Here is a 19,961-nt window from a genome sequence, read left to right on the forward strand (position 1 = left end):
ATATTCCAGACCCGCGGCTACGCGTGTGCGGGCGCGCACGCTACGTCGACGACGTCGACGTCGACGACGACGAAGCCCGCGTGCGTTCACCTACTCGTCGGTGCTCACCGCTTCGCGCCGCGTCACGCACACGCGTCTCGCACACATGGTCATTCCCACTCCCCTTCCGCCACCCCCTTGGTATACGTACCTGCCTGCTGCGCGCGTACGTATACGCACGTAATTTACATCTGTTATTACGGGAGGAGGCCTCTGCCCGTTTCGCTCGCTTCCGCCACGTTCCGATGTTCCGACGTGCCGCCCTGCAGCGGAAGAATAAACGCGCCGATGCTCGCCCGCGTATACATTCGTTTCTCTTTGTCCGTCTCTCCCTTTCTCTTTGTTTCTGTCTCTCTTTGCGCTGCATTGCGCTGCGCTGTATTTTTCCCTAGCGACGCAGTGCAGTCGCGTTGAAGATTTGTTTTCTATCAACATTAATGTCGATCCTTTTCGTGGTAGATTTTTTTTTCTTTTTTTTTCAGATATACGAATTTGTGCTTGCGAGACGAATGTCTCTTTTGGTCACACATTAATAAACGAAAATCTATCGCATCCTTTTAACTGTAGATGTATTCGAGCGAAAAATTGAAAGATACCCTTTTTTAACAACGATTTTACTATAAATTAGCTCTTGATTATATATACATATGGTATATATGTAGCGTGAAACTTATCGAAAATATCAGTAGCATGCAGATCTAGTAATATTAGTTGATAGAGATATTGTGATGATATGTATTATGTATACAAGTAATAATCATTTTTACAGTTCATCAAAATTTTTATTTACGTAATTATTTTTCATATGATAATCACAATTAAGTTCTATACTCCTTTTAGCTTAAACATACAAATTTTAAAAAGAATTAAAAAAATGTTTTCTCGTATCTCTCTCGTGATATATATTATTATAATAGCCTTTCTCTCACGACAATAGTGCTATATATTGAATTACGTCTATGGGGTGATCCAATTCAGAGTATGAAGATCCATTTTTTTTAAATCCTTATCTTTAAACTCAAGTCTCTTATCTCGATCTCAGTTTCAATCGCGTCATCGTAGATTCACGCTTTCCGATCCATACAGAATTCACTCGTAGATTGATGCGACGCGCGATGATGCAGCGGAGTGCAACACCGTCATGCCGCTGCTGTGTTTGTTGGAGATCGAGCGGCGGAGTCACGGGGTGCACATACGCGAGCAAATTCTCATGGAAATTTTCATATTCATGTATTCATTGTTTATTGGCGTGTGGTCACGCGAGCGAGATGTTCCGCGGGAATAGAAAGCAGATAGAGGCTGCGAGAGAAAGAGAAAAAGCGAGAGAGAGAGAGAGAGAGAGAGAGAAAGTTCGAGAGGAGGCAATGGACATGGAGTTACGTTATAGTGGGGAGGGGGTGAGGAGTGGATACGTAAGAACAACAAGGCTGGTAGACAAAGGTCGGCCTGCAACAACGTTATGCCAGGCTCCTCGCCGATGTAACGACCTGCTCGGAAACTGCCGGCACGGTCGACTTGTAATTGCTCGATCGCTCGTAAAGACCGGAGCGCGCGATGCAGTTTACGATGCAGTTTACGCCGACGGGTCGCGTCGTTCGCGCCAGCCGTGTCGCCGCGCGCATTCCCACGCGTAAAGCTGCAAAGTGCGAGCGAAAACGAGCCGTAGTAAGGAGAACGAATAAACCGGATGAATCTCGCATCAAAAGTAGTTTTAAAGACCTGACATTTTCTCTCTAGCAGTGCTTCGCACTCTTATACTTTGTCCGCTGAAAGCGAAACGAGAGTATATATCTTTTCGGCTTGCAAAAATATTTAAAAATTAAATAAATATAAAATTGTGTAAATTAAAATCATCTTTCAATTGCGATGCATTGCTCTCTATCTGAACTACAGAAACGTAGACGAGAAATACTTTCATGGCGCGATTTAACGCGACAATCATCATGATCGCTCGATTAATTTTATCTTACAAAGAGTTTGGAGGATCTCTAAAAAAATGGTGACCTAAAACAAATAGCGATTAATCCGATCTTCCATATCTTATAAGCGCAGTTTCCCTGAATCTACGATCCGCGACTGCTAACTCACCCCCGAGGACAGACGGCACATTTATTTTTCCACGGTAGTTGAGCTTTCACATCGTCTGCATCCCTACATGCCATCCCGCCGGCCATCCCGCATAAGTAATCCTCCACCCCGCATAGGTAATTTTCGTGACGACCTCGTAGTCGCTGTCGCCGTCCACGTTAATGCCCCTCGACTGAATAAATGCCTATGTGCCTCTATACATGAGGAATGATGCGAAAATATTTTGCATATATATATATATATAATTTTATATGCCTTATAAGAATTTGAATAGCACGGAGATAATATCGTCTAAACGGGGTATGGTGGAATAAGGATCTCACGTGTGAGAACCCGCGATCGAGTTCGCCCTAGATAATAGTTCGATCGATTGGGATCGATCGATCGATCGATAATTTTCATCGCGATTGGATTAGCGTTCTTTTAACTGGACGAATGTCGCGCGCAATCAATTCCGAGTGCGAGCCGCAACCAAGCCAAGTTGAAGGAACGCCTTTACGGTTCGGTGAACCCGATCAAAAGGATAAAGGAAGAAAGCGAAGTCGAGGGAATCTCGTGCGAGCAGGCAAATCAGGATGCGATCGTACCGCGAAAACGAATTTACGGTATACGGGGCGGGGAGAGAGAAGAGGGATTTCATTCTAATTGAGCCAAGCCGCTCTTCTGGGTCGTGATCAAAACTCCGCCATCCCGAATTTGATCTGCTGAAAGCTTTTTGTAATTGGACGTAATGCCCTCGTTGCTTCGAGAATGCAGATGGGAGGGATAGAAACGGCGAAGGTGGAACAAGAGCCGGAGGAGAAAATTCCATGAAAGGATGGAGCAAGTTTGGGGGTGGGGAGGGGGGGGGGACAAAGAGAGGAACGCTGACGCGAAGCGACAGTAAGAGCGAAAGGGCTGAATGATCGTCTATGGTAGAACCCGGAGACCGTGTTGCGAATTCGATTGTCCCACGGTATTTCTCTCTGCCACGTTTCCACTTTCCTCCCTAGATACATCTACGGTCTCTGTTTTTCACGTATTACCCTTGCGGCGAATCGCGGCCTCAGGACGCCGATTGCCCTTCCGAAGGGCGGCGAAATGTGCCTAAATCTCACCAAATAGAGTCTCGTGCCTTCTCGCTGACAATGGGGGGGGGGGAGGGGGAGAGGTCGAGACGGCTTCAATTTTTCGCTCGTTGCACCTGCGGCTTTCGGGCTAACCCTTTCCCGATCGAGAGAACCTGTTCGACAGCCGATCGTTCGTGGCGGTTTGGGGTGTTAAGGGTGACGTGTCCGTACGCACTTGGTACCGAAAAAAATTCACCCTCCGGCTGAGGGTCGACCGTTATTCGAACGAGCTCAAGTCGTACGTGTTGGTATACGAAAGTAGTTAATCGTCTCGTATTTCAACTATGTACGCTTTTTCTTGAAATCATGAATCTTCGTACGTGAACATATGAATTAAGTATATTTGTTTTGTTAATTACTATAATTATATTATAATTAATCCTCTTATAAATTATTTTATATTAATTTTAATTAAATCTTTCTTTAATCCGTAAATTTATTATCGTTATTTTTATTCTTTTGTCTTCAATGTAAGGTACGCTTTTCCAAAATGCATATTCTTAATAAATAAATTGAGAAGTCGACGAAGAAAAGTTACACTTTTTGATTATACAAAAGTGTAATAATGCTAATATATATTGTATTTCGATTAATTTTATGGGGGGTAGATCATAAGTTTTTATAAAAATTACACATTACAATGTAATTTAAAAATAGAAAATAAAATTTAATAATATAAAGATTTTTGAGAAGAAAAGTTTTTGTGTGATAGATTATAATACATGTATAATCTTAATCTGTAGATCGTGAAACGCGCTAACCGTGGTACTTTGTAATCTGACCGCAAACGAATTCTGCGCGATGTATTGAAAAATCGTCGCGTAGAAATATATCGCAGGTGGCCACGTGATTTCTGTGGGACGTGAGATATTATTGGATTGGATATTGCCAACAGGTGATTCCGAAAATAATAATTATTTGATTTTTCGAAAATGTGAGTTATGAGGTCTTGCCGTGGCATTCGACAATGTGCTAATTAAGTATAATATATTTCAATCGTTTATTTCGCTCTAATGAATTCCGCGTTAAGTATTGTATTGCATGTCGCGTTTGGGAGAACATCGAGGTGTATATAATTGCGCAAACTCGACGAACTCGCCATTAATTAAAAATCAAATCATCATTTACGCGCTCTTAAATTATTTTGCCATCGCTATTTCAATAATGTGCGGCCACTGCAAACGTTACCGGCTACTAGAATTTCTAGATGTCATCGACATATCTATTAATTTATAGACTTTTTAAGAAAGATATTCACATATACAATCTTATTATATAAAACATTGCAATATCGCCAAATAGTTGTTCGTAAAAATGATTCGAATTTGTTTGAAATTACATTTCCATTTATCAAATAAGACCACAAGTAAATACATTTTTATATGCTTGATTTATTTTCTCGATTAATTGAGTTAAGGAGCGGCGAATAAAAGTTTCGTTTCAGTCGAAAAAAATTTCGCGCTGGACTCGAGCGTTTCCGTGCGCTAGCAACGAAGCTCCTCGGTCTTCTTTATGCCGTACAACCGAGCCCGACTGCCAGAGAGTTCGCAAATACGAATGTATTTTTAAACGAGCGTTAGTGTCTAATGTTCGTCCACATTTTGCTCTTAATACAGGATCGTAGGAAGTACCGTGCGAATAAGAGCGCCCGAGAGAAATACGCGTGTACGTGTGCAAGGGCGCAAGAGGTTCGAGGGGGTGGCTCTTGGAGGGATGGTTGGAGATGGAGGAGGGGAAAGGAAAGAGAGCAAAAGGAAAAAGGGTAGGGAGAAGGGGGAAGCAGTGGATGCTGGGTTCGGTTGCAGAAGCCCCCTTCGCGCTATCTCGGGTAGGGCTGTTTTTCGCGGCTCGCAAAATGGCCGCCACCCCCACCAGGCTCCTCCACTTGGTTAGAGGGTGTAGAGGGCTCGAATTTTCTCCATCCTGCTCTCTTTATACCATATTCGTTCGTTCGTTCGTTCGTTCGTTCGTTCGTTAGCGCGCGCTGCCTCGCCATCCTCTTTCATATACCCCTCCCGTCACCGCTGTTAGTCTACATCATCTCTCTCTCTCTCTCTCTCTCTCTCTCTCTCTCTCTCTCTCTCTCTCTCTCTCTCTCTCTTTCACTCTGATCGTCCGGGTTTCATCAAACCCCTCCAGCCGCGTCATCCATCCCTTCTCTTTGACTGTTTATCCCTTCCTTCGTACTTTTGACAGGCACCGCTGTTGGCGGGAAACGAAATTCAGCATCTCCTTCTCTCTCATCTCCCTCGTCTTTCTTTCCCGTTTTTTTTTCTCCTCTAAAGTTGTCCCTCTCGCGCGCTTACTCCCTTCCACCTCCTTTCTCTCTCTTCTACTCCCCAGACATTTTCTCCTGCGACCACCACTACACGGTGTTCCAGTGAGGTCGCGTAGGAATATTGTTACGTAGAACGGGAATGAAATTTATAACTAATTACGGGAAAAGTTTAGATGACCATCGGGCCGTTCGGTGGCCGGAAAGGGGGTGGCCGTCGTTGGGTGGAGAAGCCAGAGTAAAGGGGACGAGGGTGACACAGGGAGCGGGAGGACGCGCGAGAAATCAGTGGTGAGAGGAAGTTGCTCCCGGTATAGAAACCAAATTACATTAATTAGGGTATTAACCTGGCATTTTGCGAAAATAAAACACAGGGTAGCGCGGCTTAAGACGGGCGCCCGCGGTTTTGGATTTACATAAAATTCCGCCGCGCATGCACTGCTATTCGTAATTATTTTGCATACGGATAATGCTGTAACTACGTGCGCGCCACGCTGTTTGTTACCACATACAAGAAACGAATCGGGGGAGGATATGTTGGGAATATAAATGTAATAGAACTAATGTAATAGAACTACGCGGCTCATATAATGCGGCATTATTATATATGAAAAAAAAACAATCAATTAAAACTTAATTCACGAATAATAAATCTTAATTCCGAATATTTAAAAAATCATCATTAAAGTATTATAGAAGAGAGATATATAGTATAGTATATTTTACATTCTTCAATCAACGTCAATCAAGTTCATTAAAGAATCTAGCATTTAAATTAAGAACTCTGAGAGATTTTGGAATATCCGATACAAAATAAAACTTAGCGAAATTATGATAAAAAAAAATAATAAGCTATATTTTTCCCTCTTTATTGTGAGATTAATGAAATTATTTTGTTGGAAACACGATTGTTTTTAACCTTCTTCATTACCGATGCGCACGTACGTCACGTAACAAGTGCAATATTAATAATTCGAATTTGCTATAGAAGTTCCCCATCGATCTTTCGCAGGATGGTTATCATGGCATAATATAATGTGCATTAAGTGCGAGAGTGTCTGCTGTTTGATTTTAAAATATGTACTTTATATATTACTGTAAATGTCGCGAATGTAATTAAAGAAAATCGCCAGTACATGCTTTCATTGTTCCTTTGCAAGCAGTTTTTAGCGTTTCACATTTTTTTTTTTTTAATTTATGAATGTAAATATGAATATAAATGCTTTTGCTGTCTCATATATATGTACACGTTTTATATATATATATCACATTTTATATAAATATTAACAAAATATATTTATTTTTTAGGATAGACTGTGTTTTTCTTCCAGAGTATTAAGAAAAATTAAATTTCTTTATTTTTCGTTAAAAAATCTTAATTTTAGTTTTTTGACAACAGCGTTTCATTGGCAACCATCTATCCGTTTCTGAAATAAAATATCCGGTGACATAGTCAATGTTTTTAGTATCAAATTTTTCTTTTGAAGCTCGAATTACGCAGTGAATGAGCGTTAGCTCTCGTATTAAGACTGTCATGCTGGAAAATTATTCAAGAAAATTATTATGCTCCTCTATGAAGCTGTTAATCGATGAGTAAATGCAAGCGATGAAATTCGATCGGGCATTTTCGATTGTTAATATTGTTCTCTCTCTCTTTCACTACTTAATTAATTATCGAAATAAATCCGATTTATGATTGTAAGTTGAGATTTGTTGCAAATAAATACGTGTAAAATCAGTTATAATTTTCAGTTACAAACGCCAATCATCGACATATCACATTTGGTTTTAAATATTTCTATATCAGTTGTTCTTTGATTATCCCTTATTTACACTGCATGCCAATTTCAATGATACGATATTACTCTGAGATTGTTGATGGAAGGCTCGTCGAGTTTCTCACGAATCCGCGAGATGATTTCGCCTTCGACGACTATCCACTGTACGAAATTGCGGGAACAGCAGTCGCGCTCGACTAGAAACGCTGCCTAACGAGATTCACGAATGCAATTTAGTACGGCTAAGTGCGGCCTGCTACGAATTACGAATGTGCGCGGAACAGTTCTCGACATACGAACGATCGTTCGCGCGAGAATGGAGGGTAACTTAATCAAGAGCGAGCTGTGCTGCATTGGGCTAGGATGATTCGCAATGGGGGAGAAGGCGGACGAGTGCGTATAATACGCAAAAATTATTTTAATCCACGCATTTTAATTGTCATAGGCCGTGCATTTTCCAGCTATGCAACTTCTCCAGTAAAGTCGTTCGGAATTTCTGAAAGAATTTGTGAGATTTTTTTCGATATCGAAAAATCGAGTTTGTCTCAGTTTCCGCGTGAAATATTACGATTCTCGTTGTTGAAGCATTTCGCGAGAATTGTACTGGAGAATTTTAATTAGCAGCAATAACGCATTTCACATACGAAAATATACGTAGTACGTTTCTTTTATTTACGATATATATATAATATTTCTCATAGATAAAGTGTATATGTATTGACTTTTCGTTGAATAAATAAAGGAAATGTATCAAGATTCAATTGTTATTTTCAAAATTGATATAGCTATTACCAGAATTATTATTTAATCATACAGTTTTCTTTCTTAATTTTCTTTTACATTTATGCTTTTGCTGACATAAACTGTGTTATATAAAGAAACTATACTTTTTCAGTTTCGTACGTGATAAAAAATTGTTTGCTCGTACTTTCAAAACTTTTTTCTTATTTTTAACTTCATTTTTATTTATACTACTTTCATGTTATGTACTGTGTTACACTATAGTAAATATCTGTTATACAAGCTAGTGGATTTGTATCATATACCATACATAGCATAACTGTTCGATACGACCGAACTTGCGTTGTGGAAATTTCGGTGGATTTCCGTCAAACCGATCGTTCTCTCCTCTATAACGCGATTTCCCATGACGCATCGCATCGTGCCAATAAACATGTACAAACCGATACTTTTGGTAAAATCTCTATGATTTTTCCTCCAGGGACGATAACGATGCGGTTAGCTCAATCGAATGACACTACCAATATAAACATGGCGCAGCGATTTAGCATCGGAAGAGATAGACGTACCTGACATTAATCTGAGATGACATTAATGATATGCGCTTCGTTATGACAAATCGTTGAAACAGGTTTGCAACTGTTTAATCAAAATTAAAAGAATTATGTACAATACAATATATGACATTGCAGAGCAAATTAAATTAAGTCAGTTTTATTAATTTTTCTTTTTCTATGCTTAATAGCAGGCATGAATCAAGACTCTATATGTTTTCTAAAGAGAATTAATCGATCCTTGTAGATCTCTCTTTGCTATATTGGGCTTCTCCGCGAACACATCGTACATGCCGATAAATCTGCGGGAAGCGATAGCTGCTGGAACAAACTATAAATTTCTCCGAATCCATTCGATGAGAGAAAACGAAACGAGGGCTGTCGGCTTTACGATATTTTTTTTTAGGTGATGATCACCAGCACTATAATTAAAAGTATTTTTGTTTATACTCAACAATCTTTTTCGGGGGGGATCGACCAATTCGAAAAAATTTTTGTCCTTTTTAGGCTTAGTAAATTTTAGAATATGATTTTATTAGAATTTATAATCATTGAAATTGAGACAGAGAATAATAATAATATCTATGAAAACGAAAAAATTTTTTGAGATTTTTGTATAAAATTCTTTGCGCTTTCCTGACTTAGAAATGCTTGACGACTGATTTAGAGAAGCAAGCTAAATTATAATATTTCACTTAAATACCCGTCTCGGTATTTATTACATACGAGTAGGTCAACGCTTGTGCCGGGCGATCTGACGGCCAATCTGTCAGACGTCAGTTGGCTTTTCAACCATGAAAGGTTCGATCGTTTCCCGCCAAATTGATCGGCCCGTATACTATAACGTGTTACCCCCCGTGACGCATCGCGTGCGCCAATAAATGCGGGCGGAACGATACCTTCTGGAACACCCTGTAAATTTCTCTGATCGAGCCGCGTGCTAGGAGTGCGGGTGGAAGAGAGTACGTTGGAGGGGTATCGCGCTCCCAACAGTATTTTTTTTGCATTCCCCTCTCGCGCCGTTTTCCCCTCCATCGCGAGCATTTTGGGATCCTGACCTCCACCCACCCAAATTTTTTTCTCCTTCTGAAAAATGAGCCTCCATCCCTGACTTTTTTCCATGTCCGTCTCCCCGCCCGCCTTTCTTCCCACTTGCACGTCGAATGTCGCCTCTCTCGCTCGTTGTACCCTCGCCTTTCCTCTCGGGAGAAGACCGATGGTACCTCCCTCCCTCAGCTAATTTTTATTTTCCCGCAAGCGGCGTTTTAAAAATTACCCTTCGTCTGTGCCTGTGGCCCCCACATCCCCTGCCCGGATCGCAGTGGTGGTGGATCGTGCTTGGTGGGGGTACGTCGTTACGGGTGAAGGGTTGATTCCCCCTACCGGGATGTACTTGTCCAAAAAAAGCGCAGGAGGAGAAAGAGTGTCGGTACAAGGGAGAAAAATGCCAAATGACACATGAGCGAATGAGAGACGAAGATCGTGCGCGAACGTAATGTGCGCGGACCCCCATGGGTCCTTCCATTCTCTCTCCCTTTTTCTCCCCCGCTAGTTTTTCCTTCCGTCGTAGTCTCTACTAGCAAAAGAACGTGATGTATTGCTCCTCTCGCTCATTCCCCGACGTCGTATTTGGATTCGTTTTTCCCGCCAAATTCCCTGCCTACAAGCTGCTGCCACCTCTCTATGTTTAATATCTCTTTCTCCCTTTTTTTCGTTTCACCCTCTTTCGAACATCGTGCAAGCGTTTACTCTCTCTCTCTCTCTCTCTCTCTTGCCTGTTTCTCTCTCCATTGGCAAACGATTCACGGTCGTATGGTTTTCTTAGCTTGATTAATTATCGCAGGGGGATATTGCGATCTGAAAGTATCTTTTTTTCCTCTATTTTATCTACGCGTTTCTCGCTTTTCGTCGCCGTCGCCGTCGCTGCGTCGCGTCGCGATGACCAAAAACGACGTAGCTAATTGTAAAGAAGCGCTCGGCCGTGCGTTTCATGAATGAGACGGGGCCGTCTTTGGTGGCGTGCGCGACGAATAAATTGAGCTTTTAATTACGCCGTAAGCTGTAAGCGTCCTACGGAAAGGTGGTGCGATGTGTACGCGCGTCTGCTCGCCCGCCCGAGCTCGCATTTCGGGTTCCTTTGACGACGAGGACGACCGGTGACACTCCTCGGTGAAATTGCAAAAGCGGAAACGGCAGCGTCACGGACGTTCGCGTGATGCAAGAATTTTCATCACCAAAGTTCTTTTGCCTTTCAGAGTGTGCACTCTTTTATACTCGGACATATGCACGCTCTGCGTAAACTGCTTTATGTTAAAATTTCCTTGGCGTCGGTAATTGAAATATCAGTCTGTATATAAATATACAGTAGCGGACGGTGAAAAAAATAATATTTTACATTCTCAAAATAAATTTGCTGGAAATCCGAAAATCCATTAAAACAAGAGATACAAATGTACTAGTTACAGATAATGAATAAAGTTATTTCACGTGGTGACACGTATATTCTACGCATAGTAATATTACTTATGTCATCCGAATAGCGCTCAACAGTTTGAAAATATCAAATATTGATTATTTTCAATTATATACTAGAATCTGATCATATTAACCGTGACTTAGTAATAATTGTGCGCTTATCTCGCGCAGAATTGTCACATATTTGTCACATCCAAAGCTCGGTTTATTCGCTTTAAACGGAAAAGAAACCTTTGCCTTCTTTCACATCCTGGCGCGATTCGCCTTCGGATGCTCTCATCCGGAGACGAAACGGCGCAGACAGATTAATGGGAAAAAAGAGTTTTTCGGCTGTTTCCGAAGGCAGGTCGCGCGCTTCTCCCGAGCGAATAATTCGAAGGATGAGATAATTAAAATGGGTCCGCGGAAAACCTGTCAGCCGTGGCGGACAGATAGGTCGCGAAAGCGTGCGCGCGCGCTCGCACGCCCGCATCTCTAGAACGAAATTATTCTATGAATGCTGATCGCCTCGCGTAACGCGCATTATGCAAAGCGCGCCGGCTGAAAGTGACAATTTTTACGTTTTCCGAGTGGCCCGCCGACTCGTCGGTCCGTCCGTTCGTTCACAAAACGTGGAATTTCCATTAGGCGACAAGGAGCCTTTCGCAACCAGCGGCGTTTTTTTTCCCTTTCCACACACCGCGCGCTGTCCTTTCGATCCATACCTTCAAAGATATCACCAGTCGCTATAGATCCAATAATCTATAGATACTACCCTTGAGAGTATGGAACTTCGCTCTCATGTCAGTCATGTTTTATGTTCTCTTTCTTCTCTTTACTATATGAATACGTAGATTAGCGATAAATTAAAAAAAATTAGAGTATTTATTATTGGTAGTCACTTTAATGTAGTGTAATTAGTGGTAATAAATTTTGGTAATAAAAATAGAAAAGAGAAAAATTTAATTTTCAGATAATAAAAATTTAATTTTTAGTTGAAGCGTATTTTCAATTAAATCATGGTACGAAATTTAAATACTTAATATTGAAAATTTAAAGATAAAAAACAGTGTTCAATCTCATGTTTGTGCTAAAATAAATGATAAATTATCCATTAAATACATATATGACAAAAACAATTAGCTAACTGGCACACTGCGTGTATCTTGTTCATAATTACTCTTCTCTTAAAGATCATTGAGTGAAGTTGATGATTTATCGATGTTTGTTAAAAACGATAATAACGCGTTGCTATAGGAAGAAACGATTGAGAAGAAGAGGAACGACGATTATCCGTTTTCTAAAATTTCAACTTCCACATAAAGTCGCTCCGAAATTAACGACCCTTTGTCCTCTCTAAATTTCCCAAGGCTCGTTGTCTCAGCAAGATCAGAATTCCACGAGGGCTCAGGGATGCACGTAAGAGCGACGGTGCCCTCGCACTCCACCGGGAGAATATTTTTGGTGGAGAAGGCGAGGTCGGGAAAGGGGGACGCGGCTTTTCCACGACGGTAGAGGGTAGTTTAGTTTCCACGGCGGCGCGACGAGAGGTTCGCGGGACGCAAGGGTTTAGCGGCGGGGATCCAGAAGGTGCCCCACTCCAGGATAACGGTCCAATCGGGACTCACCGTACTTTTTACCCACCTTTCCACCATCACCGTCGACGGCGCTACTGCGCCGCCACCCTCGCGACCAGCGCACTTCGACGTATGTATTTTTCCCCTCTGAGGTCGCACCAGAGTGGCTTTCCGCTACCGAACCCTCGTCCTTGTCACTCTTCCTCTTCCCCATCGCCCCTTTGTCCCCTCGCACGCCGGCTTGTCGTTTCGCCATCGTAGGAGTGGGAAAGCGGGTTCGTAGAAGGGGTTCTCGGTGCAGGGGTGTGCGCAGTACGTAACTTTTACGCGGGCGATGGCGCCGTGTGGCGAGGATCAATTTCGGAACAACATCCCTTAGACTTTCAAGGCTTCCGAATCGATTCAAATTCTGCCTCGCGCCGCCACCCTCGTCGTAACTTTACCCCGTTTCTTGTCCGCGACGTCCTCGTTCCAGCTTGTCCCGCGCGAAATATTCGTCGGCCGTACCGACGTTGCTTCTTTTTTTTGTATTTCTTTGCCCCGACATTGTCCCTCTATTGGGGTTAACCTCCGGTACGTCGACGGAAATCAATGATAGGTTCATACGGTCACGCGTATCAAATACGCCACGTACGCCGTTACTGTCGCCGTCACTGTCCACAGTTTTTTTCGATTTTTAAAAGGTGCAAAGTATTTTCCGATCTATAGATAAGATTAGTTGAGAATTTTATTTTACGATATAATATTTCTGTGGCATTGTGATATTAGATAACTAACTTTTAATCTTTGATATGTTCGGTTATCGCTTTTTATTTTTTTTTGCATATATTTTAATTTAATTGTCTTGAAAATAGACTTTTGATAATGTCAACGAAATACAATATATACATGATTAAGTATAATAATAATTGGAGAAGAAGATATCATTTACCTGCAAAATTACGATCACACTCGGTATATCTAACGAATGCTAAAATCTTAAATTTTGTTTAAAAAAATTGTCTTTTTAATATCTCTTATTTAAAATAGTGTTTAAAATGTATTCTTCTCTATTTTTACTGTTTATATTTTTACTGTCTTGTGTTTGCTCTTGTATATCTGCGTTCTTTATTTGCTACATTACATACCGGAAATCTCTTTAAGCTTATCTTGTTATTTCTGATCCTTGTTAGTTGGAAAGCTTCACGTCTGGTCAGAAGGACATGGCTTTCAAGCCTTTTTTTTGACGCTTGCGAAGAAATTTGCCGCATTTTTCTTGTCGTTCTTGATCCTACAGTCCACCCTTTCCCCTATGTGCCTTCGCCAGGGGTAACCTCTTTCACGTGGACGAAAATCAATGATGGTGTCACGCGGTTAGGGTTATCACGCCCTTTTTTAACTGGCAACCTCCTTACGAGGAATATCAACTTATCAAAAATATAGGAATTGACAGAAATTTTTATTGATATTTAATTCGTTAATACTAATGTAAAAATATAATTATCATTTTATTGGAAAATTATTTCCACGTGTAGATCTAAATAAGGAGATGCTATTTATTATTTAAGACGAGGAAAAAAATTATTAGGGAATTTTAATATAAAGCATATATCTTAAGACAGTAAAATCACCACGGTATGTTCACGTGTAAGAGAAATGTCGAATAAATTAATTATTCCGATGGAATTTATGCGTAATCGATTTGTATATAGATGAGATTGAATTCTGGCGCTCGAGCTTAACTTTTATTAGCTTTTAAGAATAATACATTTTTCATCGATAATGGGATGTTAATCAAGCGATCTTTTGTTTTAATGGAAAAAATAGTTAATATTAATTACCTCATTTTATAATTGAGGAGAATACATACTTAAATAATTAATGTATTTAAATATTTCCAGGCTGATAGATATGTGATAAAATACTCAACATATGGTATGAAAGAACTTATGCGATATAACAACGGACATACATTTATGTATTGTAATACATTTCTATTAACGTTTTAAATATATATATATATATATATATATATATATATATATATACGCGAGTATATTAACAATTTTAGCTCGTTGTGATTTTAAAATTATAAAATTATATTTAAAATGTTGGTTAGAAAGTAAATAATTTTGAATAGCATTAATATCCCTGCGGTAGCAATGCAATGGTAGTGCATATTTGAAATAATTGTAGTACAAAATGTTTTCAAAATATATAAAAGAAAACAATTGCTCTCTCTCTCTCTCTCTCTCTCTTTTCCAATAATAACTTCTATTTTATGATTTTATACCAGTGACTCGGAATACGCGATTAGTTCCCGTTGATAACTCGTATCTTTCGCGTTTCTGTTTGTTTTTTTCTCCAAAAAATATTTTTTTCTCGATTCGATTCTTTTGTCAAACGCAAGGCGTAAGAACCGACACGCGTAGGATAAGTATACCCCGTATCTCCATTTACATCGGTTCCTTGATACCGCCAGCGGCTGGCATTAACGGCAACGACGGCGGCACCCTTTTTCCATCCTACCCCTCCGACCCTCTTACAGTTTCTCTTCTCTCTACACACGCCTACCTGCCTCTTCCTCTATCGCGGCGCTCGCTGCGTGCTCTCGCGAAAATCCTCGCGATAAATTATGCCGTGCGGGAGGGAAATAAATGACCCACCCTCGCCGGCCCTTCTCCACCTCATCCCCGCCGTTCCCGGTCGGTCGTCCCGAACTTCAATCCCCAGCGTGCACGGAGAGCCGGGGCCCCGCCGTCCCCCTCGGCCGTTCTGCCTCGATCACCGTCACTGCCGCCGCCATCCTCTTCCACCTCCGCCTTCCTGTTCCTCTACCTATGTCCACCGCGTAACGCTCTCGCCGACCATCCCTCCCCCCCTTGCCCTGCTCGTTCCACCATCCCTTCGCCGCTTCCTGCCTCCTGGACCAACGACCAGGCGGCGGTACTACGAGGAAAGCCGGCTTTAAAATTATAATGGCACGCGCAATTTTGATAACCGTCGCCCGAACCACTACCATCTCTGGCTGGCACTACCACTACCACTACCACTGAGCGTCGTCCGCGCCACTGCAACGCCACCGACTACAAACGCTATACGCTTTCCCTCCCGGTCCGTTTGATATCTCACTGCACGTATCGCGAGGTCTTTGTACGGCTCCGCTATAGACGTAAGGAGCGGATTATGTAAAGATATAGCCGCGCCGAATAGTATTTAAGTTGACATCCAACTATATATGTGCTCTTCATACGATAGAAAAAGAATATCTAAAAATCTCGGTTTATACTCTTATTTCTTCTACTTTTTCTTTAATAATAAGTTAATATTACTGTATACTTAGTATGATTCGAGTATTTTTAAAAAGTTAGCGCTTCTCTACTTATATTTTTAGAGACTCGGATAATACTTTGACCGAATTATATAAGGCAGATATCATTTTAATGATATATAAATTTTTTCTTTTTGGCGCAACAGTACAAAAATTTGAAAAACACGCAGTGGTACGAATATAATTGTATATTCTGAGATTGAAAATCTTAATACAGGATTAAGATTTAATGAAATTGGCGAATGTTTTAAAAATCATCTCTTCGTTTATATTGTATATTTGAAATGGAACGTATTGAAGTCAAGCGACACTGTATTCAATCGGTAAAGTTAAAGTGCGCTAGCATTTTTTTTTTTGCGAGAAGTTTCTCGTTTCCTTCCAAGAATAGCATGGCCGTTAAAGCGATATTGCATTCGCGAGATATATTTACGTGGTGCGCTATAAAGTTCTCTTACCCCGACTCCGTGACCCGCACCATCCTTCCCATCTCCCGACCCATCGCGGTTCCGTCCAGCTCCTGCCGGTGACCAGCGGGGGCAAACAATGGCGCGACGTCGAGTACGAGAATGGCTCCGCTTTTGTAGCCGGAAATTGTTTAAGCTTTTGTTATTTTGCGGCTTCTAAATCTCAGACGTCAGCCTACATCCTCGGCCAGACTGTAACCTGCCGAGACGACTCCTACGGGGTGACGATGTCTTCCTTTCGCCTCTCTACTTTCGCGATTTACCACACTTATCTCTTAACTCTAGTATTAAGCTTCTTTTTAGTTGCATTAGCAAGGGAAGCAAGTAAAGGAAGATATAAAGAAAAATAAAGAATGTTTCTCGTCTCACAATAAACTGAGCGACTTATGATCATTAACTTACAATTATACATAAAATTACATGTGAAAATATGAGATAACGATCAAGAATAGAATAGAATAATATTCATTAGAATAATGTTGCAATAATATAAATATTTTGCACTAATAGCCATTGTATTTTTATGATATGTGTAAATTATACGATATATTCAATTATGGATGAAAAAATAAAGAAATATTCATAAATATAGATGTTGGTATACAACAAAATTCAATGCAAAGCAAAACCATTTTGCGCGAAATGATTTTAATTCAAGAAATGATTAATTCTGGCAGTGGTTTCATGTTTTAGAATTAATATTTAAAAATTTAATTGAAAAGTAAAATTGCCGTAATCGCGTTGCCTTTACTTTGCCTTGTTGTTGATTATGGAAACGGAAAATATAATCGACAGTGACGGATTTATGGCACACGGCGCTTCTGTGCGCACTCGGTCCCTATTTCAAGAGCCCAATCATTTATCTAAATAAACTGTAAAAATCGAAATAGAAAACGCGGAGCGAAATGCGAAAAGACCGAATGTACGAATATAATTAATTAAAAAACAGTGAGCTTCTCCTCTCCCGCAACCAATTATTTTTTGTTTCTTGATTTTCGCAAATGGTCGCATCTCTTTTTATTGTGAACAATTCTCTACGTACTGCACGTAATTATACATTGCGTGATAATAATTTTGTGGAAATGTATTCTCTCGTGCCTATTTTTGTTGGATGTCTACCGCCATTTTTGCCTTGTGCATATATTCTCTTTATGTGCAACGTAAATGAATACCGTTTCGTGCTAGCACAGACGCGCGCGAGAAATAATATTGTTTGACGCACCGCTCGCGCGGAACAGGAGACGGACGTACGACTGCGTAATTACAATTTGCTAAAAATACATTCTTCGTGTCCAAAATCAAAGACGGCTCATTTAGCCGAACCGTGCCCGGCCTCGACATTGTCGCAAAACACAGAGTCGGCGATTTTTTGGTCGTCATGACTCGTGCGCATCTCGTTAGTCGCGTTACATGGATGTCTGCGAGTTGGCGCTAGCTAAAGCTAGAGCGAGCTAGAGTTAAAACACAGACGTTATGGAGCTTTTTAAGAAGAAATAATTAAACTTGGAGTACACACGTCCGTAGAACATCATCAGATCGCGTGGAGACGAACGCCAACTCCAGTCTCTATTTCACCTATTTTCATTAGCGATGGAGGGAACTGTTTAACGTTCTACGGTAGATATTTATAAAGCGTGCATCGTCGCCTCTTCGTCGACCCTTCGTACCAGGCGGTAGTGCGCGGACTTTTGGGGTGGTCGGTGCCCACCTATCGACCCTCTCAGCTCTCCCGTTTTCCCCTCTCGCTCTTTCCGTCGGCGCTTCTCTCTTTCGGCATCTCTTTCCCCTCTTCGCGCTTTCCCCTTCCCTTATCCTCCGCTACCACCGCTTTTTCTCTCCCTCGACCCCTCTCATTTTCCACTCCTCGTCCTCTCTCCTCGTGGCAAGCGACCGATCTTCGTCCGCGGACACGAGAAAAAAGTGCGCGACCAGCGACGGAGCGAGAGGGCTAGAGAAAGGGGTGAAAGGGTGGCCGGAGAGAGCCGGTGAGATACACGCGGTGAAAAACGGAAGGAGAAAGAGATCCCGCATTCGCGCGCGCGCGCGCACACACACATACGACTGTGCGTGCACACACGCACACATCCTAATTTTAGCCGGCATTCGGCGCAGCTGTGCCACCCACATGTATCGTGCAGGCTCGAAACTCCGAAATTTCGTACAAATAGCACGGGAAGGAAGCCGTCCCTGATTAAACCGGTTATTTCCTAGGGAAAAAAAAGGCGCGGGGAGACCGGGCGAAATTTACAGGAAATCGGGTTATTAGTCACCGGTACGTCGGCGAAAGGAATCGCGCATGCGGAAGGGAGATAGAACGCACCGTGCGATTTTAATAAATTCGTTAATTAGGGAAATCGCGACCGATTCGGCTTTTGTCCTTATCTTCCCTTCCGATTGCGCGATCGTCCCGTTGCGTTATCGAGTACGATGTTGGAGAAGAGCATTTTTTTTTTTCTAGATTAATTCGCGTGCATCACGTACTGAGATAACCTAAGCTTGCCGTGCAACTTTCACGTGCATTTAACGTACCGCCGAAGCAATTTTGGCCGGCGGTTTCTATTTGGACACTTTATGAGGCCAACATGCTTCACGTTGCAGTTTCATCATGTACCACGATGTTTATTGCGTGGAATTTCAAATTGGTACAAAATGCACGCGATATTACAGTAATATTGGCATTCTTGATGATGATGTAACAAAAGAATAGCTTTTCATTCGTCGCCACCGATGTTGGGAAATAAAATTAATTATTAATGTAGGCAGGAAGAGTAGAGTGAATTTTTTTCTTCTTTTAATCACTGCAATATATTATTTATGGACTAAAGTTTATTAAGAGTTTGTAAATGTGCAAATTATTTCGCTTGAATTAATTGCAAATGTTCGATCTATAAATTTGTAGTATCGCACTCTCTCTCTCTCTTTCTCTCTCTCTCTCTCTAAAATCACTTTGATGAGTAAATTTTTTCAAAAAATTATACTTTATTGGTCTGTGAAGATTATTTAAACGCGAAATTACATCTTAACAGCAGTTTAAGTGATCATGCATTATTTACATCACATTATACAATATTTGTCTGCTTCTTTATATTCTCGGCAAGTGGAGTCGTTCTATATGAGAAGCTATTGTAAAACATGAATCGACGAAAATGCGGATTACATTTTTGCGAGTTAATTTTCCGCGTATCGCGTGTATCCTGATGAATTTTCCAAAGAGAATCATAGCAAACTTCTGGGAACGATGCTACGCAAGTGCGTATTCATTACGCAAAAATTACAACGACACCGTCGGGAATAACAGCTCTTTCTCCCTGTGCGCGAGTCGGCAAATACTAATTCATTACAACGTTGGCTAAAGATAGAAAATCGCATGGATATTATATGACTGAGAACTCGATTTCCTAACTATGATTAAGATTATTTCTGTGTGAAACCTACATTCTACTAATATGCACGCTAATATGATAGCAATAGCGCACTCGTATAAATTATTTCTTACTTTGCGATAAATAGCATTTTGGTATCAATAGGAGTAACTATTTTTATTGTAATACTTTTTTCGGGTTTATAACACG

The 19,961-nt window shown here is 41.1% G+C and overlaps 1 long non-coding RNA gene across 3 annotated transcripts in view; it reads right to left on the reverse strand.

Annotated features, from left to right (window-relative positions):
* LOC138943205 (uncharacterized) overlaps positions 1–19,961 on the reverse strand; it is a 178,944-nt gene that overhangs the window by 86,867 nt on the left and 72,116 nt on the right. The gene's annotated exons all lie outside the window — the stretch shown is intronic.

This window comes from Polyergus mexicanus, unplaced genomic scaffold (assembly GCF_030449975.1).
Source record: "Polyergus mexicanus isolate NDT 795.1 unplaced genomic scaffold, iyPolMexi1.0 SCAF_25, whole genome shotgun sequence".
Lineage (NCBI taxonomy): Eukaryota > Metazoa > Arthropoda > Insecta > Hymenoptera > Formicidae > Polyergus > Polyergus mexicanus.